Source organism: Papio anubis, chromosome 10 (assembly GCF_008728515.1).
Source record: "Papio anubis isolate 15944 chromosome 10, Panubis1.0, whole genome shotgun sequence".
Classification (NCBI taxonomy): domain Eukaryota; kingdom Metazoa; phylum Chordata; class Mammalia; order Primates; family Cercopithecidae; genus Papio; species Papio anubis.
Window position 1 is genome coordinate 36,065,815 of NC_044985.1, and position 27,843 is coordinate 36,093,657.

Consider the following 27,843-nt stretch of genomic DNA (forward strand, 5'->3'; position numbering starts at 1 on the left):
ATAATTTTATCTGTATTTTATTCAATTCCTCCAGGTCAAAGGGAATTTGGTGGCATCACTCAAAGACACATTCAGATTTACCTTTCAATTCCCCAGTTTGAACAAGCAGCCTCTGTTTCCTGGGGATTCCTCTCTTGACTCTCTATGTATACTTCACTGCTTAACTCCAAGATGTCTTTTTTTTTTTTTTGGAGACAGAGTCTTGCTCAGTTGCCCAGGCTGGAGTGCAGTGGCGTGATCTCGGTTCACTGCAACCTCCGCCTCCCAGGTTCACACCATTTTCCTGCCTCAGCCTCCCGAGTAGCTGGGACTACAGGCACCCGCCACTATACCTGGCTAAATTTTTTTTTGTATTTTTAGTAGAGACGGGGTTTCACCATGTTAGCCGGGATGGTCTCAATCTCCTGACCTCGTGATCCGCCTGTCTCAGCCTCCCAAAGTGCTGGGATTACAGGTGTAAGCCACTGCGCCCGGCAACTCAAGATCTCTTTAAAGAGGTGCAGTGAGTGAGAATTATTGGGGGCCTAGGAGGCAGCAAATATGTGACTTTGTTGATCCTAACTCATCATTCTGTGATGCTGGGCATTTTAGGGGTCTAAACTAAGATTGCTGAGTTTGAGTCACGTAAAAATGAAGGCACAGAGATAAGAAGATGAGGATGGAAAAGTTAGCTTCATTACTCATTTACACCCATAGTTTTAGATTTGTGGCTGAAAGAGATTGTAAACAACCTTCTGGCTTTTTTCCCAGAAATTGAACTTCTTACTGCAGAAAACTTCCCGCTAAGGTTATCACCTCTTGGAGAACAAACTGGAATGACAGAGTCATGTGTCCAGGCTGGCTCCTCAAAAGATCCCAGAAGAGGTGAGCCAAGCCCGGCCAAACATGTCCTTCTTCAGAATTCACCCAGTCAGACAAGTGATTTCTCTCATGGGGTAGAGTAAGTGAGGAGTAGAAGGAGGCTGAAAGCGATCCTCTTCTACTCATCCCTCCATGGAGAACATGAGGACAGGTGAATATATGTTTTTCTCTGTTGAGTCCTAGGACATCTCTCTGCCCAGGGATGTTAGAGAAGAAGCACACAGCACTCTGAAATTCCCAACATCGTGCCTCTCGTTGCCAGGAGGGCTGTTGGCCTGTGGCGGCATGCCAGAGATCCTGAATTAGGCATGCCGTAAGTATGCTCACCTACCCCTGAATCTTTTTTTATACTGTTTCAAAAATACCATTGTAATTACCAAATAAAACCACATCTACATAAGCGAGGTAGAAAGACAAGGATAAACACAGCTTTGAATTTAGGGACATGATCCAGAGTCTGATGAGACCCTTCACTATGACCTAGTAATTCACAATTTTCTTCCCATCATGTTTCATTTGAAGAACTATTTGTTATTGTATAGTACAAATGAAGTAGGAGTAAGTTTCGTATGTTTTTATCTAGATATATGAATAGGTGCGTGCATGAATATGTATGTAAATTGCCTGTTCATGGCAGAATATGCATATGTAAATGTGATGTCTGTGTTTCCCTGACATAAATATTTCATTGGTTTCTGTTATGTGGTTTGAGACTGGAGGTTTGGACCCCTGTGCGTTGCCTTTGAGCTACTTCTCACATGTAATTTGCACATTAAACATGTATACGTGCTTCTTTATAGCTCTATAATTGTCACATCTACATAATATATGTGCTGAATAGACAAAGCACTTCTTTTCCTTTTGAATTAAAATTTCGAAAATACTAATCCATCTCTAGAAGCAAAAACACTGATCAAAGCATGCAATAAGATACTCATTAACACCGACAAATGAAAAACCTGTTGTAATTATGGTGCGCAATAAGTTCTGGTGGTGGGCACAGAGAACTATGCAACGGGCTTTACAAGTCATAACTCCACCTCAGCACTGTCTGACAAGCAGCCAGACCCTACCCTGGGTCTACTGTAGTTACCCAACATCCCAGGAATGTTGTGCAAATTAGTTTCTGAGAAACATTTTTAAAAGATCATGTGAGTAGATAAGGAGCAAAACATAAGATCTTTACCATCCCATTGTATATGTTTAATAAACACTTACATAGTACCGATCAGATATTGTTCTAGGAACTTGAAATAGACGAGCTCATCTAGCCCTCATAGCTAATCTGTGAGTTAGAAACTACTGTTATTCCCATATTGTCGGCTGGGGTTGGGGGGATTGAGGCATAGCGAAGTTAAGCAGGTTGTCTAAGGTCAGCCAGCTGAGACTTGAATGCAGACAAGGCTGATGCTAAAGGTCGGGCAAACAGTCACTCCATCTCCCTCCCTCCAGCCTGAGCATGTGATACCCAATAGCATTCTAGTCCTAGTGATCCTACTGCTTTCTTAACCCTCTGGGCCTTCCAGTCTCCCTCTTTAAAAGAAGGTTGATTTATAGCTATTTACTGAACCCATTCCAGTAGTAGGATGACAACAAATGAAATGGACCTTGAGTTTCTCAAAGTTTTTACCCTGATTCAATATACAATTTTAATTGTCTGCAAGTATTTTTGAATATCTTAAGATAAACCTATCAATCGGTTGAAAATTTATAAACAAATTCTAACTTTGTTATGCTATTTCAGTTGTTGCAAGTAAGATTTGAGGCAAATTGAATGAGTTGATGGATGTAACATGAAAAGGCTTTGATAGTTTCCAACTGTGAAGCTCCAATCTCCTGAGTATTTAATCTTGCAAACTGCTTCCTCAGTGTTCTAGCAGATGCCTTCTTAGTAGTCTAGTTCCTGAAATGAATCCATCTTCTCAGTTGTGTTCCTGGGTCCAGACCTTAAACCCCGGCCGCAATTATGAACACTAATTGGTAGGCTCAGCAGAGAGGCTAAGGGGTGAATAGGCACCAAGAACAAAAGTAGGTTCTCTCCTTAGAACTGTGTGAATGAAAAGGGTGGGAAAGGTCAGCTTGCTGCTGCCTGTACTGAGTCCACTCTGGAAGAGAGGACTTCAGTCTGGCACATCTCCCAGTAAGGAAAATAGAAAAGAAAACCCACAAGGCAAAATTTTCTCTTTGGATTTTGTCAGATGATACAGATCTAACAGAAAAGCACACAAAAAAGAAACGAATCTACCCCATAGTTTTTGAGCCAAAATGAGATTATATTTAGACAATTTGTGCTACAAATTGTCTGAGGAGCCTTTGCCCTGTGACTTTGCTTTACTGAGAGCTTACTGTTGAACCCAGCCAGCAACTCACTCTAGGATCCTAGGGTGGTCGGGCAGGCATGGGTCTAGGGCATTCTGTGCCCACCGCGCAAAGGATGCAAGGACAGGAAGGCAGGAGCAGGATTCTCAGATTTGAATAAACAGAGGGGAGGCTCTCAATGATTTCAACGGGAGAAACATCACACACAGCTTTTCTTTTGAAGTGGCAGTGACATTATGAAATGAACAGTTTTTCCTCTCAGGACAAAATGGGAGCAATTTCCCTGGGGCATTTTTGCTCAGGTTTTTGACCAACAGGAATGCATGGTCTGGATTCAGGTGAAAGTAGAAAAGTACTTAAATATCTAATGGATTCCAAGACTACACCTTTAGCTGGTCATGATTAGTTAAAAATCCGTATAGTTTGGTTTCTGAAAATTTCCAAATGAAAATCATGAATGGATTTTTCCTCTATCCAGAAGAGTTCTAGATATCAAGAAGTTTGATATGTGTGGCCCAATGCAAAATATTTTCATCAGATGACCAAATTAAATGATCATATTGAACACAGGGTCATTTGACTCAATTATGATATTCAGATATACAGAAAATACTACGAAGATAACGTCTCATATCTGGAGATTGTAACCAGAGAAACTCTCTAGTTTGTGACTGTTTGGTTTTTGTTTGGTTTTTTGAGATGGAGTCTCCCTCTGTCACCCAGGATGGAGTGCAGTGGCACGGTCTTGACTCACTGCAACCTCCACCTCCGGGGTTCAAGTGATTCTCCTGCCTCAGCCTCCCAAATAGCTGGAACTACAGGCTAATTTTTTGTATTTTTTTTTATTATTTATTATTTTTTGTACATTTTTAGAGATGGGGTTTCACAATGTTGACCAGGCTGGTCTCGAACTCCTGATTGCAAATGATCCACCTGCTTCAGCCTCCTAAATCGCTGAGATTACAGGGTGTGAGTCACCACCCTTGCTGATTGTTTAAATCAAGTTCATCAAACACTTGAAACAAACATGACTCAAAGCGTCATTGGGTGTTGGAGTAAATTTGAATAGGACCATAAACTCAAAGAGCATTCATGAATACTTTTTGATAATAAAATTGGAATTTTATTATCAAATAAATGATATATGCAGCAAAAGAATTGCCGAATCTTTTCTAAATCTAGGCTGGCATTTTCTAAACCTGGACCCCCATTTTCCTTTGTAATTTATTTGGCTGGTCTTTATGCCTGGGTGAGTTTATCAGCTCTTTCCACCCAGATTCTCTATCCCTACACCAACTGAGAAACTCAAGAAAGGAGAGTTGAACCTTGGTTTAACTCTTAATATCCTGGTATGTTGAATCACTGCCACTGCTGAACACAGAGAATTCGCAGCTGGGTGTGGTGGCTCATGCCTATAATCCCAGCACGTTGAGAGACTGAGGCGAGAGGATTATTGCTTGAGCCCAGGAATTCAAGCTCGCAGTGAGCTGTAACCGTATCACTCACTCCATCCTGAGCAACAGAGCAAGAGGGAGATCCTGTCAAGAAGGGGAAAGAAGGGGAAAGAAAGAAAGGGAAAAAGAGAGAAAGGGAGAAAGAAGGAAAGAAGGGAGCGAGGGAGGGGAGAGAGGGAACGAAGGGAAAAGAGAGGGAGAAAGAAAGAAGGATCTCTGGCAAACTAAGGTCTTTCACAAATGTTACAACTTTGGGGTTCTTATGTTTTATCATTTGTACTATATTATACAGAAATACTACAATCATATTGTAGTAGATATCATTTAATTGATCTGTATGAATGCCTATAATGTAGGGCATAATTAGCAACACAAGGAGTATACTTTAGTTGTTCCTTTAGTTCTGAATATAAAGTTTACATAAATATAGCACAAAGGAATTTTCTGGAAGTGTTGGCAGCTAAGCAGCTAGACCAGTGTTGGCTTTTTTGCCTCCAAAACTATCTCTTCCTATAAGAATTCCATAGCATACCACAGACATCACCAGAACCTTTATTCAAAGGTTCTGTCAAAACTGTCATTAAAACTCTAATAAATAAATTCGAATAAAAGGGAGACATGTTTCTGAAGCTGAGTAGTGATACTAACATCCTAAAAAAAAATGTTGATTCTAGCAGATGTGCTTCACCTTTCAAAATGATGAAATCTAGAAAGCTTTCATTTCTCTTGAAGATCACAACAATTTGGCTTTCGGACATATCACAGAGAGTGTATTTTCCAAAGGCACAAAAATAAATGTTTTAGTGAGTGCTGGCACATTATTTGAAGTAAGCTAGCAGTGTTTTCCTTTTCTGGAGAAAACAGCCTGAACCACACGCTGCCCCTACCATCTCTGAGGAACTCATCCTTCTGAGGCTCTGCTGCAGAAACTCTTTTTTTTTTTTTTTTTTGAGACGGAATCTCATTCTGTCACTCAGGCTGGAGTGCAATGGTGCACTCTCAGCTCACTGCAACCTCCGTCTCCTGGGTGCAAGCAATTCTCCTGCCTCAGCCTCCCAAGTAGCTGGGATTACAGGCATGCGCCACCATGCCCAGCTAATTTTTGTATTTTTAGTAGATACTGGGTTTCACCATATTGGTCAGGCTGGTCTCAAACTCCTGAGCTCAGGCAATGTGCCCACCTTGGCCTCCCAAAGTGCTAGGATTACAGGTGTGAGCCACCCTGCCTGGCAACAGAAACTCTGTAATTGTTCAAGTCTCCTTCCTTCGCTGTGGTACTACTGTCTGGGGCAAATGGATCAGATGAGTGAGCAAGAGTCCTGGCCCTCTGGCTACAGTTGTGGGGTGTGGCATCTGTATCAGTCCCACTGATATTGCATCCTCCTTCTAGATAAACAACAAGCATCACCATTTACAAAAAGTATATATTACTTCAAGGGCTGCTGAGATTCATTCCTCTGAGAAATACCAGCCTGTTGATCTTGCTCAGGACTCCCTTACTGTAAAACCCATCCTCCCAACCCCCCCAGCCCACCGCCCACACAGTGTATTCTAGGGAATTGCAGTCAGTAGGTTAACTAGGAGGCTGTTCAGACTGACTGACCCAGAGTCCCAGAAAGACATTAAAGATCTAGATTTATGCTGTCCAATAGAAATGCAAGTCACATATGCACAGCGGTCCCCCCTTATCCACAGTTTCTGTGACTTCAGTTACCCACAGGCAACTGTGGCCTGAAAATATTAAATGGTAAATTTCAGAAACAATTCATAAATTTTAAGTTGTGCACTGTTTGGAGTAGCGATGAAATCTCATGCTGTCCTGCTCTGTCCTACCCAGAATATGAATTATCATCCCTTTGTTCAGTGTCTCCAAGCTGTCCACACTCCCAGCCTGTTAGTCACTTGGTAGTCATCTCAGTTATGACGCTGGCAGTCCCGGTATCCAGTGCTTGTGTTCAAGAAACCCTTAATTTACTTAATAATGGCCCTAAAGCTCAAGAGGAGTGATGCTGGTAATTCAGATAAGCCCAAGAGAATTCACAAAGGGCTTCCTTTCGTGAAAAAGTGAAAGTTCTTGACTTAAGAAAAAAAATTGGCTGGGCACAGTGGCTCACACCTGTAATCCCAGCAATTTGGGAGGCTGAGGCGTGTGGATCACCTGAGATTAGGAGTTCAAGACCAGCCTGGTCAACATGGTAAAACCCCATCTCTACTAAAAATACAAAAATTAGCCGGGCGTGGTGGCGAGCACCTGTAATCCCAGCTACTCAGGAGGCTGAGGCAGGACAATTGCTGGAACCGGGGAGGCAGAGGTTGCAGTGAGCCAAGATCATGCCATTGCATTCCAGCCTGGGCAATAAGAGTGAAACTCCATCTCAAAAATAAATAAAAGAAAATAAAAGAAAAAATATCAGCCAGCACAGTGGCTCATGCCTGTAATCCCAGCACTTTGGGAGGCCAAGGTGGGCGTATCACTTGAGGTCAGAAGTTTGAGACCAGCCTGGTCAACATAGGAAACCCCGTCTCTAATAAAAATACAAAAATTAGCCGGGTGTGATGGCAGGCACCTGTAATCTCAGCTACTTGGTAGGCTGAGCAGGAGGATCGCTTGAACCCGGGAGGTGGAGGTTGCAGTGAGCCGAGATTGTGCCACTGCACTCCAGCCTGGGTGACAGCGTGAGACTCTGTCTCAAAAAAAAAGAAAAAAGAAAAAAGAAAAAAAGAAAAAAAATTCATATGCTGAAGTTGCTAAGATCTGCAGTTAGAATGAATCTTATCCATGAATTGTGAAGAAGGAAGAATAAACTGGTGCTAGTTTTGCTGTCACATCTCAAACTGCAAAAGTTACAGCCACAGTGAATGACAAGAGCTTAGTTAAGATATAAAATTCATTACATTTATGGGTGGAGGACAGGAATAGTAACATGTTCCGATTGATGGCACTCAGGTTTGGTACTATGTATGGTTTCGGGCAGTCACTGTGGGTCTTGGAATGTATTTCCTTGAATAAGGGGGACTACTGTAATTTAAATTTTTCTAGTAACCTTGTTTAAAGGTTTTTAAAACAACAGGTAAAGTTAATTTTAATAGGTCATTCTTAACCTAATATAGTCCAAATAATCTATGGATCTCATTCAAATGTCACCAATTGTCCCACCAATTAATTTTTTCTGGTCCGAGATCCAGACTACCAGACTAGAGTTTCCTTTAGTCTGGAACCGTTTATCGGTCTTTGATTTTCCTGACCTTGACATTGCTTAAGAGTCTTGCTCAATTATTTTGTAGATCTCTCTTAATTTGAGTTTGTGTGATGTTTTCTCATGATTAGATTGAAGTTGTGTATTTTGGGCTGAAAAATGGCAGAAGTGCTGTTGTGTCTTTCTTGGAGTAACTGATTTGTGGAGAGACACTTTGAGATATTGTAGGCAAATAGCTTAGTATACTTTTGTCCTCTAATTTTAGCATCTGTTGATGAGTCTTGCCTGAAACAATTATTACTGCAGTGTTTGCCAAATGATCATTTTCTATTTTTACCATTCCTTCTACATTTATTAGTTAAAATTCTGTTGTGAGGTAGAACTTTTGCTTCTTCCTCATTTGTTTATTAATAATAGTATGAACTCAAATTCTTACTTTATTCAATGGATTATAAATCATTCCTAAGATTATGTATTTTGTTGCTCAAATCGTCCCAGATTAGCCATTTGGAGCCCCTTAAAGTTGGTTCATGTGTCCCTTCAAGATGCCCTTATCCAAGAGCACTTCCTCAGTTTTTGGCACTACATGTTGTTCTAGGCTCATCTTGTATTTTCTTTGCCCAGACCTGGAATCAGCCACTGATAAAGAACACCAGTCCCTTTTGATAGAGAATGGCATTTAGAAGACAACCATTGAACATTAGGTGTGCTCATTACCATGAGATATTACTTTTCCCAGAACCTTTCTGTGAAAAGATCCAGATAGCATATGTACATATGTATGCATGTATGTATGTATATGCACACACACACTCATATTTATATCCCTATTTATTTCTCTATATTTCTATGTAAGTGGAAAACCATGAATTCACAATGCCTTCAATTCCAATCAACACCATAGGGTTCACTAATTTTCTCCTTTTCCATATCTATAGCTCTCTTCAACAATAAGAAACTTGGATCCCATTATTTGTAATATATTACTTTTTTTTTTTTTGCGATGGAGGCTTGCTGTGTCGCCTGGCTGAAGTACAGTGGCATGATCTTGGCTCACTGAAACCTCCACCTGCTGGGTTCAAGTGATTCTCCTGCCTCAACCTCAACCTCCTGAGTAGCTGAAATTACCGGTGCTTACCACTATGCCTAGCTAATTTTTGTGTTTTTAGTAGAGACGGGGTTTCACCATGTTGGCCAGGCAGGTCTTGAACTCCTGACCTCAAGTGATCATCTGCCTCAGCCTCCCAAAGTACTGGGATTACAGGTGTGAGCCATCGTGCCTGGTTTGTAATATATTAAGTCTTTTATCATTGCCCTGAAGGTAATCATTCTCTCACAGGCCATCACCACCCCTTTCTTTGCATGGATGCCTTCTGTGCTTAATACACTTGGGATGTGACACGCTGTCAGTATTGTCCTGTGAACAGGATGCCCCCCGACATCCTACTTAGGCTCTGACACTTTGTGCCTGGCTGCCACTCTTCTCTCTTACCCCTTATCTAAGCCCATAGCCAGATGGAGGAGAGTAGATAATTAAACACAATCAGGGTTCAGTTAGCAAGGAAGAAGAGGAAAGTAGATTTTGGATAGGCAGCCAACAGTGCCTACTACAAACATCCATTACCGTTTTGGTATCAGTAACGACTATCTTTTGGGCAACTATGCAACTGTTCAAACTGTCCTTGTGGCTTGAGTGAGGTCAGATGAATCTTTGGCTCCAATGAGGGCCAGTTAAACATATTTCAAGCCCTTGACACTGTGGCTGGTTCAAGAATGGGCATAGGACCTAAGTCAGGCCAATGAGAACCTTGCCTAAAATTGCTAAAAGGATTACATAGAAATTGAATCTTTTTCTACTAGTATTACCAAATCTGGGGCTGCTAATATTCCTCTTGTCACCACATCAGAAAGTGAAGCCAACGTAAAGGAAAGCAGACCTGTGACTTGGAGAAAAAGACAGTTTCCATGCACCATCATGTAAGCATCTTGATCCAGCCATGCCTGAAGCTAGATATACTCCTTGGCTTTAGTTATATGAACGAATAACTTCTTCTTTTTGCTTAACCCAATTTGAAATGTATTTCTGCCTCTTTTAATCAAAAGAATAACTGATACAGCTGGACCTTAGATGGCTTTTATATTCTTGGGGAGGCTTAGGTGCTGTAATTCTTAGCCTAATATAGTGGAATGAGGCAAAGATAATAACTATGAACTTTAAGTGAGAACTTCATGAAAAAGTTGAAGGGTCAGTAAGGGTTAAAAAACATTTTCTTGGACCCTGATACATTTTTACATCGCATGCCAGGCTTGCTTAACTAGTCTGCTTCCTTTCCATATCTGAAAAATGGTGACAACAACACTGAAACTTTCAAACTACTCCTCCCAAAGATCAGGCAAGGAATTCTTAGCACATGTTTTAAAGCAACTTCAATTCCTCAAGAGATGCAACTAAGTGTGTTCTTTATCGTATTTTCCTATGCTGCACTTCTATTCATCCCCTAGCTTGCAGCCAAGATAAAGAACTGTTATTAAACACTTGAACATATGGCATATATCACTTTTTGAAAAATAAACTTATTCAAGAAAGAGCTTTGGAGGCCACATGTGGGCATCTCAAGATAGTGATCCAAAAGGAAGTCAGAAGCCTCAAATGAACAAAATGGGTGTTTCAGTCCAACAATGATTTGGTTCTCTAGGCTTGTTTTAGTCATCTGTTTGGTACCGGGGCGGAGGTCACTCTTCCAGTTGTTCACTGCAGCATCTTGCAAAGAAAAGCATTAGCACAGAAAAGTAAGGCAAAGAGAAACAGTCAGCAGGACCTAACCAGCAATTGTGTGTGACCAGAAAAGTGGGACATGAAGCAGCTTTTCTTACAGCTGTGCATGTCACATTGTCTCTTTAAACCTAAAAACTTGGAATTTCAGTTTTCTTTCTGTTGTTTATTCTTTTTTCCTTTCAAATGACAGATTTCTCCTTTCCTTTGCCCCTTATGATTTCCAGTCCCCACTCTGTGTCAGCCCTACTCTTGGTTTGAGGATGTGGTGCTGTGATCCAGCCATGTGGCAGAACCACACGGTTGCTACTAAACTGCCACTCACTCCCCAGAGGAAAAGACTTAGCTATAATCCTGTAATCTTTTCTTCAAACAATGACTCCATTTCACTTGAAGTAGTCAAAAAAGAATGGCTTTTGTCATTTGGAATCTAAGCACATATGGATGATTTTTAAGTCAAAAAAAAAAAACTGTAAAGATGGCAACAATATTTTTCTGTGTTGAGGACAAATGTGATCTCATTATACTAAAAACATGTTGGAACGCTCTACTCATTCTTATTTCCTTCTCCTGATGAAGCTGCAAAGAAGACTGAGCTTACTCTTGCCTCACGTTGATCAGATAAGGTAGATATTATAGGAGCTGGGATATAGGTGGAGTAGCTCTAGCCATATAGCATTTTTTAAGATCTGACAAACAGAAGGAAACTAAAGCTTCAGTATATGGCTGTATAAGATGATTGGCAATTCATTTTTCATTATCATAAAAATAATACATTTAGTAAATAAATTTAGATTCTTTAAAAAGACAGACTGTCTAAACTTTTTTCTGTAAACTACAAGCCCAATAGCGCAAACCTAGGGAAACTCACCCTACCCTGGATAAAAGAGAAGCTTCATGGCTCAACATTCTACGTGAATTTCACACTTATAAAGTGATCTGTCAAAGGTATAAATTCACTTTATACCTCCAGTAAGATCGCTGGTCTTTTAGGAAAAAGAAAAGGATCACTTGGTTTCTTTCCTCCGTAAGTTCTCGTATAGCCAGTTACCAAACCTGACAGACACTGCTTCCTAAGCAATTGTAGTGTTTGTTTCCTGTTTTACCTCCCCATCTGTTCTAAGTCCTATAATTTCTCACCTGAATGACTGCAAAAGTTACTTAACTAATTTCCTTGCCCAGATCTTCCACCTTGCCATAAGATGCTTAAATTTTATCAGTGTCTCCAAGGCGCCTCCAGCACACTGCAGAACTCAGTCTTTGAATCTGTCCCTGCTACTCCCTCCTGCCTCAACTCGGTCACTCTTCCCACTTGACGCTCCAAGATGCCGTATCACTTGGGGATTCTCTTACTGTCTCATGTGGGTCTTTCTCTCATTTGAACCTTTGCATATGCTGTTACCTCCTCCAGTAACCCACTCTGCCAATTTGTAGCTCGTTAAATAACTGCTGCTGGAATTTCGAAACTTAGCTCAGATACCAGACATCTTTTGTGACTTCCCATCTGCATCCAAGCAAGGAACATTTGCCTGTTTGCCTGCTATGTTGTCCTGCATCATAGCACTAATAATAATCTTTTACTTGTTTGTTTTACCTATACACGTGGGAAGGGTTGGGCCTTTCATTTCCACATTTCCATCATCTACCATGATTCTCAACTTATAGGTGGTGCCCAAATGTTGAATGAATGAATGAACAATGTAGAATATGGAGAACTGATTGTGGCTATATAAAGTTTAAGTATTTGGGGGCTTTCTTTTCTTTTCTTTTATTTCTGCAGTGATGCGATCTTGGCTCACTGCAACCTCCACCTCTCGGGTTCAGGCGATTCTCGTGCCTCAGCCACCCAAATAGCTGGGATTGCATGCATGCATCACCACGCCCAGGTAATTTTTTGTGTTTGTAGTAGAAATGGGATTTCACCATGTTGGCCAGGCTGGTCTTGAACTCCTGACCTCAAGTGGTCCATGCGGCTTGGCTTGCCAAAGTTCTGGGATTACAGGTGTGGGCCACAGCACTTGGCAGGAGTTTGATTTTCAATTGACAATGGCACTGACCAACTCTAGGTCCCTGTGTGAATTTATTGAGTTGGACATTTTTGGTTAGGTTGTTAGAAACTTTGAAATATATATTGAATCTCTGCTCCAGTTAACTGTAACAGCACTAAATTCTTCAACACAGAACACTGTAAGGCAAACACAAAAATTCACCATAGGGAGCCAATAAAAGGTGTTAGAAACAGGGGGAAAGTTACTGATAAAATGTGACAAGGTTTTCAAACAGAGGCAATATTGTTAACTTAAATTGCAGAGACCTTATTCACACTCACCAGAAAACAAAGGAAAAAGATTACAACTCATTTTGGAATATTTGGAAGATGAAACAGTCCTTGAATTCCCTGTACCTGAGTCGGGGTACCTAGTCTAGCAATGCTTATCAAAATTTATGCTCTACTACTAAGGAAATTGAACTTTATATCCTGGTAAGGCTGGTTTCCTTACTATTTTCTAAATCCATTATTTTTAGTACAGATTCCACATCCTTACTCATGTATCCTCCAACTTAGAATATTCTATGTCCTATCTTTAGTCTAATCAACTTTAGTTCTTCAATGTTCTTTATTCTCAGCCTAAATCCTGCCACCTTCAAAGAAGCCTGCCCTAACTCCCTGGCCCACATGAACTGTGCCTTTTCTGATTTTCTACCACACACACATAGACGCTACTCACATGGTTCCTCTTGTACCCTGACCTTTATGCCTGTTGTGGTCAACAATCGAATGACACCTTTTCATTGTCCTCACATCTCTCATCGTCCCTCTGTATCTGGTGTAACTGACCTCCATGGTTGATCATTAGAATCATTCCTTTGAATGTATTTTCAACTCCTGCTTATAATACTTGCTTAACAAAACCCTAATCCAGGCATAGTTTCAACTTTCTGCCTGTGTGGCAACTGCCCTTACATAGCTGAGCATGACTGACTGAAAGAAAATGTCACCATGACACCTGGTCTCATTTTGAATATATGATCACTAGCCTTGAGTGGGTTCTGCTTGACAATCTTTTCCTATGTCCCTATTCCATTCACTCTCCCATTCTCCTAGACACCTATATCATGTTGTCTTGTGATTGTATATTGGCTTGATCCCCAGTTATCTGAGAAACCTTGTTTTTGCAAGTTATAAATGCCATGGGGGCAGAAGCCCACTGGCCCATGCCCCTTTTATATCCTGAGTAATGCTGAGCACATGAGTGGTGCCCATGTAAATAGGCCAAGATCCTCTAATAGATTCCCTATCCCACTTTCAGGATATGGCAAGGAATTTCGGGAGACTAGGAAGTTCAACTAAGTGTAAAAGGCCCCACAGTTATTTGAAATATACCCTGATAGAGAATGCTGACAGTGAGGGTGGGGGAAAGAAACAAATGGCTCCTTTGTCTTCAGTGGGCGGGGGGGTAGCCAATTAAGGCAGCAAAAAGTTAATTGTTGGGAGGACCAGTTCTAGAGTCAGATTGCCTGGGTTTTTCAGTTGGCATCACTGGCAGCTGGCTTAGGGGATAATAAAATTGGTTGAAATGAATTGCATTTTTAAAAAGCATGTAGGCAATTGGCCCTACTTTGGCAGTGGTGGAGTTACTTTCATTTTACATCAAGGTAATCTGTTTCACAAACACAAATACAACTTCTGGGGAGGACAGTGCGTTCTACAACTGGCCAGTCAAAACCTTGGGAAGGTGACACAGCTGGTGACCTGAACCAAGAAGGCCTTTGGTGCTGTTTGAGTTCAGGGTAGAACAGTCATCTATGTTCATCTGATACGTCCTCCTCTTAACATTCTACCTCTTGTTGAGTTTTGTGTTAGGCATGAAAGAATATATAAGCCAAGTATAAGACACTGTCCTGTCTTCATAAAGCTTAGTCTGGCTATGTAAGAGACTCTCAAAGGCACGTACTCCAAGTTGGGAACATGTTGCACAGTCAGGTGTCAGGTTGTGCGAGGTAGTAAGTGTTCACAGAAGAAGGCAAACAGAATAGTTAGAAGCATAGGAACCTGGCCTACTTAGTTGATGGGTTCATTCACTTTTCTGTGTTATCTGAGTACTGCCAAGGAGTCCTGAGTTAATATATATGTGTGCCTAAGTGTGGGAGGAGGCAAGATGATGGGCAGAGCCCAGTCCGTGATATTACTCCTGTAACTGTTTTGAAGTTTGGGTGTGAATGTCTGCAAAATTTAATCAAAGTATTTGATGTAGAGATCTAATATTTTGGTAAACACTTGCTAGGGCAGCTTTCTGCTTTAAAAAGTAACATAGGAACTTAAGGATCCATCGATGTCATGAGCATGTAAAATTCTTACCATTTTCCTCACTGCCAGACACACACACAAATGCTGGACTATTCCATATATTCCCCAGAGAAATCTTGATAATCTTGTCATGCATTTGAAGGTAAACCTGAGCTCTGATTCTGTAAGAAAACACATATAGCACAGATGGGTAGCATGAAGGAAATAGATAAACTGGGACCAGTTGCCCAAGGACATACTCACCAACATTCACATTTCCTACTGCTGCTCTCCATTGCTGTGGCCCTTAGAGATGGCTTGGATGGAGGGTGAATAGTGTTCTGATATGACAGTCTCTAAAATCCCTGCCCTCAAGGAAAGGGAGGGGGTCCAAGTTGTAGCTCAGGAGGTAACCAAGTTTAATAATGAGTTTATTTTAATTGTTCATTCTTTTTAAAAATTCAGTCACTGACTCTTTAGTCTCTTTAATGTTTAGATGTTGTATTAGTTTGGGCAGAGACAGAAGGAAAGAGTGACATCAATAATTAAAAATGAACTGTAAGGAGAGGCAGAAATGAAACACATTGTCCATAGAACAGCATTTCTCACAAAGACATGCCTGGGCTGCAGTTTCTCACTGAAGTCACCTATTTCAAGAAGTTCCTGCCTGCCACCCCCAAATTAACTCTGCCAGGACCTGATGTAAACCAGTCCACATTAGACTTTATGAGATTTCTTTTGAAAAGTTAAAAAAAAAAATTCCTCTATTCAAGGGAAGCATTCCTAGACTGTAATACTGGATGAGGGAAAAGCCAATACCCAGTTGACATCATCATATTTTGGCAAGAATCTGAGATCTGCGTCCAGTTTGAATTAATTGGGATGCCTAGTAAGTGTCATTTTACCCTTCTTTGTCAAAGTTGGTCCCAGCACTTACTAGTTCTAGTTTACATCATGTATGACTAGTAATCATATTTAAGATTTATTGAGCTCTGATTATGCGCTGGTTACTTGCTGAGCAAGCAGTCTAATTTGTACCGTTAATGTAAGTGAATGGCAGGTCTAACGAGGTTGGCTTGAGACTGGTTGTGGATCTTCTAATCAAGGAGAGTTGAGTAAAGTGCAAATCCCAAGAAAGTGATACATATGTACCTTACAACATGTAAATTTATATTTATCTGCCAACATTTTAATGTTTAGCTGAGGTCTTTTCTTCTAGTATAGGTCTGCTGAGTGGAGTTCTGCTTTGTTTTTTATTTTGTTTTGTTTTTGCCTTTCATAAACCATACCCATAATTAGCAGTCAAAAATTTCCACATTTCCTTTCTTGAAAGAGCAGCAGTAACTTTAGTATGCTTGGGATACATCTTGAACGCAAAAGCTTTCTAGATTTTTATGATTGTTTCCACTATCTTTTCCATTCATCTAATTCACACGATTATTTTCCAATGATTTGCCTTTTCTGAGTTTTTCAAGACTGAGTTTAGCTCTACTGCCCAGGCTGGCATGCAGTGGCATGATCTCGGCTCACTGCAATCTCTATTTCCCAGGTTCAAGTGATTCTTGTGCCTCAGCCTCCCAAGTAGCTGGGATTACAGGCGCACACCACCACGCCCGGCTAATTTTTGTATTTTTAGTAGAGACGGGGTTTCAAGATGTTGGCCAGGCTGGTCTCGAACTCCTGACCTCAGGTGATCCACCTGCCTTGGCCTCCCAAAGTGCTGAGATTACAGGCGTGAACCACCGTGCCTGGCCCTTTTCTGAGTTTTTCTAAAGCAGTTGAAGCTATTTTTTATAAGTTTGCATGCATTTTCATCTCTTTAATTAAATGAATTAATTATAATAACAAGTACAATGGGCATAAACAGTTTTAAGAATAAACACAATTGGCTGCTCTGCCTATGGAGTAGCCATTCTTTATTCCTTTAATTTGTTCATAATAATAACAACAACAAAAAGAATAAACACAATGACTTATTGAGAATTTGAATTTAATTGGTAGAAGCAGAAATGTGCACACATACAAGAGAGTAGACTACTAGCCTCAAGCAGTCAGTAATTCTGCATTTATTCCCAAGAACATTGAGAAGGCCGGTTTCCTTCCTTCTTTCCTTCTTTCCTTCCTTCCTTCCTTCCTTCCTTCCTTCCTTCCTTCCTTCCTTCCTTCCTTCCTCTCTCTCTTTCTTTTTTTTTTTTTTTTTTTTGCTTTGAGACAGTCTAACTCTGTCATCCAGGCTGAAGTGCAGTGGCATCGTCACAACTCACTGCAGTCTCGACCTCCTGGGTTCAAGTGATCCTCCTACCTCAACTTCCCTAGTAGCTGACACTACATAGGAGAGCCACCACACTCTGCTAATTTTGTGTGTGTGTGCATATGTGTGTGTGTGTGTGTGTGTAAACGAGTTCTCCCTATGTTGTCCAGGCTGGTCTTGAACTCATGGGCTCAAGCGATCCACCTACCTCAGAGCTGGAATTACAGGCGTGGGCCACCGCGCCCAGCCGCAGCCAGTTATTTAACCTCTCTAAACCTTAGTTTCTTCAAAATGAGAGAAATAATATTTCCTACTTTCAGTGTTGCTATATTGGGATCAAGTGAAATCACTTAGGTAAGCACTGGCACATGGAAGGAGCTCAACAAACAGCACTTTTGAAAGAAATAAGAGCCAATTCATTTCTGTCCATTGTTCACTATTATCAACAGTGCCATTTTTCTTACCTGAGAGGCCTTCCCTACTCGTGGTTTAGCTTCATCCTCACTGCTACCTAATGCTTCATTTGGCTGTTACTCCATATTAATTCTTCCTTTTTTTTTTTTTTTTTTTTTTGAGACAGGGTCCCTCTCTGTCACCCAGGCTGGAAAGCAGTGGCATGCTCTCAGTTCACTGTATCCTCTACCTCCTAGGCTCAAGCAATCCTACTGCCTCAGCCTCCTAAGCAGCTGGGACTACTGGCCTGCGGCACCACACCTGGCTAATTGTTGTATTTTTTTTGTAGATACAGGTTTCGCCATGTTGCCCAGGCTGGTCTTGAACTCCTGGGCTCAAGCAATCCCCTGGCCTGGGCCTCCAAAAATGCTGGGATTACAGTCATGAACCACCACACCCAGACTGATTCTTCCCTTCTAATAACTTGCTATGCCACATCGTAGGCAATTGGACTCAATAAATATCTAATTCTCACCCTAAACAAGACTGTAGTCAAAACTTTGAGATATAACAACAAATATGACACAGACTCTGTCTTAAATAATTTCCAGTCTAGTTAGTGATATAAAAGAGTACACAAATTCTATTATATGATGTATAAAAGCAGCCGAAATTAATCTATGGTGCTATGTCAGAATAATGATGACATTTTAAAGTAATGACAAAGAGGAAAATTAAAGGAAGCCTCTGGAGGGTTGTGTGACTGATCTTCATGGTTGTAATATAGATGTGTTCAATTTATTTTTTAAAAATCAAGCTATTGACTTATGATTTGTACACTTTTCTGTGTGTACATTATGTATCAGTAAAAATCTTACCAACAAAAATCAAAAGAGACCAGGCATGGTGGCTCATGCCTGTAATTCCAGCACTTTGGGAGGCCGAGGCTGAAGAATTGCTTCTAGAATCTAGAGAACAGCCTGGGCAACACAGTGAGACTCCATCTCTACAAAATGAAAAATAAAAAAATTAGTCAGGCATGGTGGCCCGCACCTTTAGTCCTAGCTATTTGGGAGGCTGAGGTGGGAGGATCCACTTGAGCACAGGAGGTTGAGGCTGCAGTGAGCTGTGATTGCACCACTGCACTACTCCAGCCTGGGCAACAGAACAAGACCCCATCTGAAAGAAAGGAAAGAAAAGAAAAGGAAAGAAAAGAAAAGAAAAGAAAAGAATTAGCTCTTTAGTGAAAAATAAAAGATGAGCAGGAGAGGAGGGGCCAAGATGGCCAAACAGGAACAGCTCTGGTCTGCAGCTTCCAGCGAGACCAACGCAGAAGCTCAACTCAATCAGACATCATTAGAACTCGCCTGTAAAAGTCAAATACCTGTCCACGCCTTTCAACTCCAGAGAAGATATATCCAAGCTTTCTGAACATGCACAGTGCTCCTCCTTTCAGATGCCCTGCTTCTCTCAAAATGGACACTGACCAGGATCTTCAGAGAATTCCTCCTAGAGGTATCTCCCATCAATTCTCACTGCAGTTTAGTGGGAAGCAACATATGGCAGAACACACTTTATAATTTTTCAGCATGCCCTTCCTGCAAGGTTTCACATAACACTTCAGACTTTAGGAGCTGGTCTGAGTTGGGAAGTTCAAAAAAATAAGAAACTGGTTTAGAACCTGAATGGCAAAAATGTCTGAGGTTTATGGAAATCCAAAGAAACAGGCAATTACATTGGTCTTCTAAAGACCTCTAAACCTGGAATGTGGTTGATAGAAGCTGCACAAAGGCAAAATGTTTCCATTTCTATGTTTATATATAGCATAACTATCCCTTGTGTTTATATTTGCTTATATATTTGGAAAACAATAAATAACAAACTGTCTTGATAAAAAACAGACAACCTACAGAATAGGAGAAAATATTTGCAAACTATGCACCTGACAAAGGTCAGATATCCAGCGTCTGTAAGGAACACAAACAAATTTGTAAGAAAAAAACAGCCCCATTAAAAAGTGGGCAAAAGGCATGACACTTTTCAAAAGAAGACATATATGCGAACAACAAGCATATAAAAAAATGCTCGACATCACTAATCAGAGAAATGTAAATCAAAACTACAATGAGATACCATCTCACTCCAGTCAAAATTGCTTTTATTAAAATGTCAAACTATAACCGATGCTGGCAAGGTTGGAGGTAAAAGAGAATGCTTATACACTGCTAGTAGTAATGCAAATTAGTTCAACCATTGTGGAAAGCAGTGTGGCAATACCTCAAAGAACTAAAAACAAGACTAACATTCAACCCAGCAATGCCGTCGTTGGGTATATACCCAAAGGAATATAAATCATTCTGCCATGAAGACAGGTGCACATGTATGCTCATTGCAGCGCTATTCACAATAGCAAAGACATTGATTCAACTGAAATGGCTGTCAACAATAGACTGGATTTAAAAAAAAAGTGGTACATATATACTGCGGAATACTATGCAGCCATGAAAAAGAATGAGAACATGTTCTTTGCAGCAACATAGATGGAGGTGAAGGCCATTATCCTTAGCAAACTAACATGGGAACAGAAAACCAATTACTGCATGTTCTCACTTATAAGTGGGAGCTAAATGATAAGAACTTATGAACATAAAGAAGGAAACAACAGATACTGGGGGCTACTTCAGGGGAGAGGGTGGGAGGAGGGAAAGAATCAGGAAGAATACTTATTGGGTACTATGCTTATTACTGGGTGATAAAATAATCTGTATATCAAATCCCCATGACACGAGTTTATCTGCATAACAAACTTTGCACATGGACCTCTGAACCTTAAGTAAAGGTTAAAAGAAATAAACTATTAAAAAATAAACTGGGCACAGTGGCTCACGCCTGTAATCCCAGCACTTTGGGAGGCTGAGGCGGGTGGATCACCCGAGGTCAGGAGTTCAAGACCAGCCTGGCCAACATGGTGAAATCCCGTCTCTACTAAAAATACAAAAATTAGCTAGGCATGGTGGCAAACACCTGTAATCCCAGCTACTTGGGAGGCTAAGGCAGGAGAATCATTTGAACCTGGGAGGTGGGGGTTGCAGTGAGCCGAGATTGCACCACTGCACTTCAGCCTGCGCAACAAGAGTGAAATTCCATCTCAAATAAAAAAGAAAGACAATATATACTTAGCATAATAGCTTTGTGGAATTGAATTTATGGTTGCAGTCATGAATATGAAACTCGAATTGTAAAACTTTTTAAATGATTTTTTTGATGGTTATTTTGCAAATTAGTTACTATAGAGATCAAAATTTCTGGTAACTATTTACTGAATGCCATAAGAAAAAAATGTGGTATACTTTAATCAAACCAAGATACTAGGGTTTGATAAAGCTTAATCAAATTTTTAAATAACTGTGTACCTTAGATTTTTTATTTAAAGTTATTCTCTTTAATAAACAAAATTTTCAGTTACCTAAATTCTTGCATATTAAATCTGTGAAACTGGTTTGCAATGTGTGGGTTCATCTTATAGAGTTAAACTTTTCTTTTGATTCAGCAGGTTGGAAACACTCTTTTTGTAGAATCTGCAAAGGAACATTTCAGAGCCCATTGAAGCCTATTGTGAAAAACCAAATAGCCTACCATAAAAACTAGAAAGAAGCTATCTGTGAAACTGCTTTGAGATGTGTGGATTCACCTCACAGTCAAACCTTTCTTTTGATTCAGCAGGTTGGAAACACTCTTTTTGTAGAATCTGCGAAGGGACATTTCAGAGCCCATTGAGACCTATTGTGAAAAACCAAATAGCTCGCCATGAAAACTAGAAAGAAGCTATCTGTGAAACCGCTTTGTGATGTGTGGATTCATCTCACAGAGTTAAACCTTTCTTATGATTCAGCAGTTTGGAAATACTCTTTTTGTAGAATCTGCGAAGGGACATTTCGGAGCCCATTGAGGCCTATTGTGAAAAACCAAACATCCCATGATAAAAACTAGAAAGAAGCTATCTGTGAAAAAGTTTTGCAATAAGTGGATTCATCTCAGAGTTAAACCATTTTTTTGATTCAGCAGGTTGGAAACACTCTTTTTGTAGAATCTACGAAGGGACGTTTCGGAGCCCACTGAGGCTGATAGGGAAAAACTGAAAATCCTGTGATAAAAACTAGAAACAAGCTATCTCTGAGAATGCTTTGTGATGTGTGGATTCATCTCACAGAGTTAAACATTTCTTTTGATCTAGCGGGTTGGAAACACTCTTTTTTTAGAAACTACAAAGGGACATTTCGGAGCTTATTGGGGCCTATGGTGAAAAACCGAATATCCCACGATAAAAACTAGAAAGAAGCTATCTTTGAAAATGCTTTGTGATGTGTGGATTCATCTCACAGAGTTAAACCTTTCTTTTGATTCAGCAGGTTGGAAACACTCTTTTTGGAGAATCTACGAAGGAACAAGGAACATTTCAGAGCCCATTGAGGCCGATAGGGAAAAACTGAATATCCCGCGATAAAAACTAGAAACAAGCTGTTTGTGAAAATGCTTTATGATGTGTGGATTCATCTCACAGAGTTAATCCTTTCTCCCCCTTTTCTGCCCACCTGTGCCCCCACCACAATCTAGGACTTCTTTGTTGGGACTGCCGGAAGCCCATCACAACAGCTCCATGAGCCCTTAGGGCAGCCAGGCACTCCTTGCTGACTTCTACTGCCGTACCCTCCTCACTCTGGAAGCTAAGCAAGGTCTGCCCGGCAAGGACTTGGATGGGAGACCACCTGGGAATACTTCAAGCAGTGAAAGCGGTGCGTTTTTGGCCTTCGGCTCCCTCCCTCATTTCCCCTTCAGTCAATGGGCTTCTCAACTGCCTCTGACACTTCTCTACCCCTTTTCCACCTGCCTGTAGCTTGGGATCTCCTTGTAGGGGACTGAGGCAGCAGCTCCATGGGCCCTTGGGGCGGACTGGCGCCCCCTGCGGGCGTCTATGGCGATACCACTGTGAATTCGGAAGCTAAGCGGAGTTGGGCCTGGCCAGGGCCTTGATGGGAGACCGCCTGAAAATACCAAGGGCGGTGAGCTCTTGGCTTCTCACTTTCCCGGGCTTTCCCTTTTACCTCACCACGCTTCCCAACCACCCCATCTTCTCTCCCTATGCTCTGCCCGCCTGCATCTCTGACGCAGCCCGGGGGCTTCTCTATACTTGTAGGGTGCATGTTCTATACATGTAGTGTGCATGTAGTATACATGTATGTATGTTGCATCAATGTAGCAGGCATGTTACACATAATATGCATTTTGTGTACATGTAGTATACATGAATGCATGTTGCAAATATTAGTATTCATGTAGGCTGCATGTACTATACATGTAGTATGCATGTAGTATGCATGTTGTATGCAAACAAGCATGATGCATGTATTATGCCTACATTATACATATTCTGTACATGTCGCGGTAGTATACATGCAATGGTATGCAGTATTCATGTTGCATGTATGTGGCATGTGTGTAGTATGCATGTTGTTTGCATGTATTATACATGTAGCATGCATGTGGCATGCAGTATGCATTTAGTATGCACGTAATATACTTGCAGTGTGCATGTGGTGTGCATGTAGTATGCCTGTAGTGTGTATGTTGTATGCATGTACTATGCAAGTATGCATGCAGTATTCATTTTGTATATAGTACATATGTAGTGTGCTTGTATATATGTAATATACATATTTTAACCATGTACTATGTAGTGTGTATGTTATATGTATGTAGTTAGCTTGTAGTATACATGTAGCATGCATGTAGTATGCACATCGCACGCATGTAGTATACTTTTTGTATGTTTCATGTGTGGCATGCGTTATACATGTAGCATACACGTTATATGCATGTTGCATTAATATAGTATGCATGTTGCATGCAGTGCATATGTTGTATGCATGTGCACATGCACTGAACATGTGTGCATGTTGTATACATGTTGTATGCATGTAGTGTGCACATGGTATACATGTAGTGTGCATGCAGTATACATGTATACATGTAGTATTCAGGTAGTGTGCTTGTATGTAAGAGTAGTATGCATGTAGTGTGTGTGTTCTATGCATGTAGCATACATATTGTATGCAAGTTGCATTCATGTATTTTGCATGTTTCATGCATGTTGTATGCATATGCTGTACATATGTGCATGTTCCCTCTGTCACATGCATGTCAGATGTATGTTGTGTGTATATAGAAAGCATGTTTTATGCAACCTTATGCATGTTTTATGTATGTTGAATACATGTCTTATGCATGTTGTATGTATGGAGTATGTATGTTTAATGTGGCATGCATATTGCATGTATGTGGTATATGTTGTATGCATGTGATGTGCATGTTTTTTGTATGTTGTGTACCTATATTGTGCACATAGTATACATGTAGTGTACATGTCATATACATGTATGCATTAGTATGTATATAGAAATAATTACATCCTTAAAAATTGTTGAATCCTCGTGAAGAAAATTATAGCCTTCTATAAAGCAAAATTGGAGGAAAAAAAGATGAGCACAAGGCCAAGTCTTGGCCTTAAAGGCCCAATCTTGTTGCCATAAAAAGATCACAAGTGACAAGTTGGTGATAAAGAGACTATATCAGAACGAAAGACATCATGAAAAGTAGATTTAGTTTGCCTGGGAAGGACAAGGGTGAGTTGGGTGAGGGCAAGAGAGAGCATTCCTGAAGCACATGCTTTGAATAGCAGGCACAAAGACACAGTGCTGGCCCAAAGAACGGCAAATTTTCTAGTTTGGCTGGGGTATCAGGTAAAATATGGACAATAATGTGAAAAAAGACTGGAAAAATAGGTTATAAATTGTATAAGGCCTTGAAAATGTGACTGAGGAATATGCATTCTATTTAATAAAAAATAGGGAGCCATCCAGGCATGGTGGCTCACGCCTGTAATCTCAGCACTTTGGGAGGGTGAGGCAGGCAGATCACGATGTCAGGAGTTCGAGACTAGCCTGGCCAACATGGTGAAACCCCGTCTCTACTAAAAATACACAAATTAGCTGGGCGTGATGGCATGTGCCTGTAATCCCAGCAACTTGAGAGGCTGAGGCAGGAGGATCGTTTGAACCCCGGAGGCAGATGTTGCAGTGAGCCAAGATCATGCCATTGCCCTCCAGTCTGGGAGAGAGGGCAAGACTCTGTTTCAAAAAAAAACAAAAGAAAGAAATAGGGAGCCATTGAAGATTTTTGAGCAGGTACACCTTTGCAAGATCAAACAAGTGGGAGAGGAATGTAAGATTAAAGGAACAGGAACTACAAGCTGAGCAATCAGGAGTCTGTCTCAAATGAAGTAAAAGGAAGATCTGAGGACTTGAACCAGGTTGTAAGCATCACACATGGAAAGGACAGGTTGAGTGCAGATGTCACCATAGAAAGAGACTCAGCCGGGTGCAGTGGCTCACGCCTGTAATCCCAGCACTTTGGGAGGCCGAGGCAGGCGGACCTCTTAAGGTCAGGAGTTTGAGACCAGCCTGGCCAACATGGTGAAACCCCATCTCTACTAAAAATACAAAAATTAGCTGAGTATGGAGGCGCGCACCTGTTATCCCATCCTTAATCTCCTGCCTCAGGAGGCTGAGGCAGGAGAATTGCTTGAACACAGGAAGTGGAGGCTGCAGTGAACCGAGATCACGCCGTGTACTCCAGCCTTGGTGACAGAATAAGACTCTGTCTCAGAAAACCAAACCAAACCAAACCTAACAAAACAAAACAACAAAAACAAAAACAAAAGAGAAAGACCTGATAGAACTTGAAAACCATTTGGAAACAAATGCAGGGGAGACAGAGCAAAGACAGACAATAGACGGGCTGTTCGGGAAGGTACTGGTGCATTTGCTGTGAGAAAACTCTAAACTATTAAACCTTTTTCTTTCCCTCTGTTTTGTCTCAATTAAATTTCATCTTTTCTGGGATAAGACTGTATGTCATAATTGCCTGTATCCTCACCTCCTAAACTGATGCTTTGAACATAAAGGTATTCAGATAAATATTTGATTTTGACTTTTATCATGACAGGAACAGCATGCAGCCAAGACCTCCCACATTGCATCAGATAGATGAGGAGTCTGACTCTGCTTGCAGTTGTAGCTTTGCCAAATTCAATAATGCCCTGGTCTCAAAAATAGTTGAGCAGGAAAGAATTTCCAAAGGCAATCAAAGAGTCGTCACATGTCAAACATCCTTGTGTTTAATTCAAGGGATATCTGGATGTAAGAGTTAAGATTGTTTCCCAAAGAAGCTCTTCATTCAACCAACATGTATTTTACTATCTTCTATGTGTCAGGCGCATTAAGGAACTCACGGAATTTGGAAAATGTTTCTTAAATAAATTGATGGGGTTTCAAATTTTAGATATCTTTTAGCAAAGATGTGGATGGGTGCCTTTAATGACACTTAGTTGTCAGATTATGGGATAATTTTAAGTAGTCTCACAATCAACTTGGTTCAATGTTCTAGAAACATAGTACTTGGGCTTTTTATTGTTTTCTGAAACTAGCTTTAGCACCTGGGCTTTATATGAAGCTGGAAACTGACTTTCTAAAATACCTCTGAAAAGCAGTGTGGGTATTAGGTTTACAAAACAACCTTGAATTATTTTTTAATTACTGAAAGGTTGTGAGTTTTATTTCCTATGCTCTGGACAAATGCTGCCCAAAATAACATTTTGAACTGATAGAAGTGTTCATTCTGGGCCAGGCATGGTAGTTCACGCCTGTAATCCCAGCACTTTGGGAGGCCGAGGCGGGCAGATCACAAGGTCAGGAGTTCAAGACCAGCCTGACCAACATGGTGAAACCCCATCTCTACTAAAAATATAATAATTAGCTGAGCTTACTGGTATGCACCTGTAATCCCAGCTACTCAGGAGGCTGAGGCAGGAGAATCACTTGAACCCGGGAGGTGGAGGTTGCAGTGAGCTGAGATAGCGCCATTGCACTCCAGCCTGGGTGACAGAGCGAGACTCCGTCTCAAAAATAAAGAAAAAGAAATGTTAATTCCGAGCTATCTACACAATAGCCATTAGCCACATGTGACTACTAAGCAGTTGAAATGTAGCTGCAGTGACTGAATAACTTGATTTTATTTAAATTTAATTAATTTTGATTTAAAATTTAAATAGTCACACATAGGTATTGACTACCGTATTGGATAGAAAGCAGAGTCCAAGATATTAGTAATTATCTTTCCCAAGGGTGCTCAGTCCTCCCAACAGCACAACTTAATGCTGAATAAATGTTTTGTACAAAAAATACTGACCTTTTATGTCAATTATTTGGCTGAAATTTCTCAGGAACTTGGTGGGGAGAATAAGGACTCCTGTGTCATTAATTCGGTTAGATTCCATATCTATTTATTGGCCACTTACTAAGTCTAAGTGTCCAACTCCGCTAGTGTAGGGGATACATTGGGGAAGATGGTCTTTGCTTTGGAGAAACTCATAGGCAATTAGATTTCATTTAAGAATTATTAATCTCTTTTTATTTTCCCCATAGAATGCTATATAGCTTACAATTATGTTGATAGTGAAATGACTAAATGTTCTTTCATTTGCACATTGCTTCGACTAATGTTTACTGAAGACTCTTTCTGAATTTAAGCTCCTTAAGAGCAGAAAAAAATACCTTTCATCTTTCTCTCCCCACATATGAAATCCAGTATACAAAGGGGTCAAATAATATTTATTGAAATAAAAAAGAATGAAGAAATAAAAGAATGCCAGGCAGGTACTAGATGTTATTATTTCAATATGATGGCTGCCACTGACAAGTTCACAGTTTAACCAGAAGATTAGACATATGTTATCTACCTAATATAACACTGAGTTTCTGAGAATGTGTTCCATGGAAACTCTAGCCTTGAGGAATTATCTAAGAAAAGATAACTGCATAGTCAAATAAGTATGTGGAAATTTATGTTTGCAATTCACTCCAGGATATTCAAGCCTCTGAGAAGTCCTGAAGTAAAGAAACTTAATTAACCTACTATTTGCCAAAATAATTTTATTTGCTCTTTTTGCATAATATCCATTAACATGTCACAGAGCTAATGCTCTGAAAAAACGCACTTCAGACATCTACCATAGAGAAATCATAATTATTATCTATTATTATGAATGCAGGCTATATTTAACATTCAAATTCAATCAATGTTATTGACCATAACAACAGACAAAAGAAAAATAATATGATCATCTTAATATGCATAAAATAAGCAATAAAGATTGCAGGATGTGAGATTAGTACATAACAATTATACTTCTA

At 40.4% G+C, this 27,843-nt stretch overlaps 1 long non-coding RNA gene across 1 annotated transcript in view; it reads left to right on the forward strand.

Annotated features, from left to right (window-relative positions):
• The window catches only part of LOC108581285, an 87,854-nt gene extending 63,359 nt beyond the window's left edge, over positions 1-24,495 (forward strand). Inside the window, exon 3 of the long non-coding RNA XR_001893257.3 lies at positions 22,151-24,495. This is a non-coding gene — a long non-coding RNA (uncharacterized LOC108581285). The remainder of the gene's footprint in view (positions 1-22,150) is intronic.
• The last annotated feature ends 3,348 nt before the right edge of the window (positions 24,496-27,843 follow it).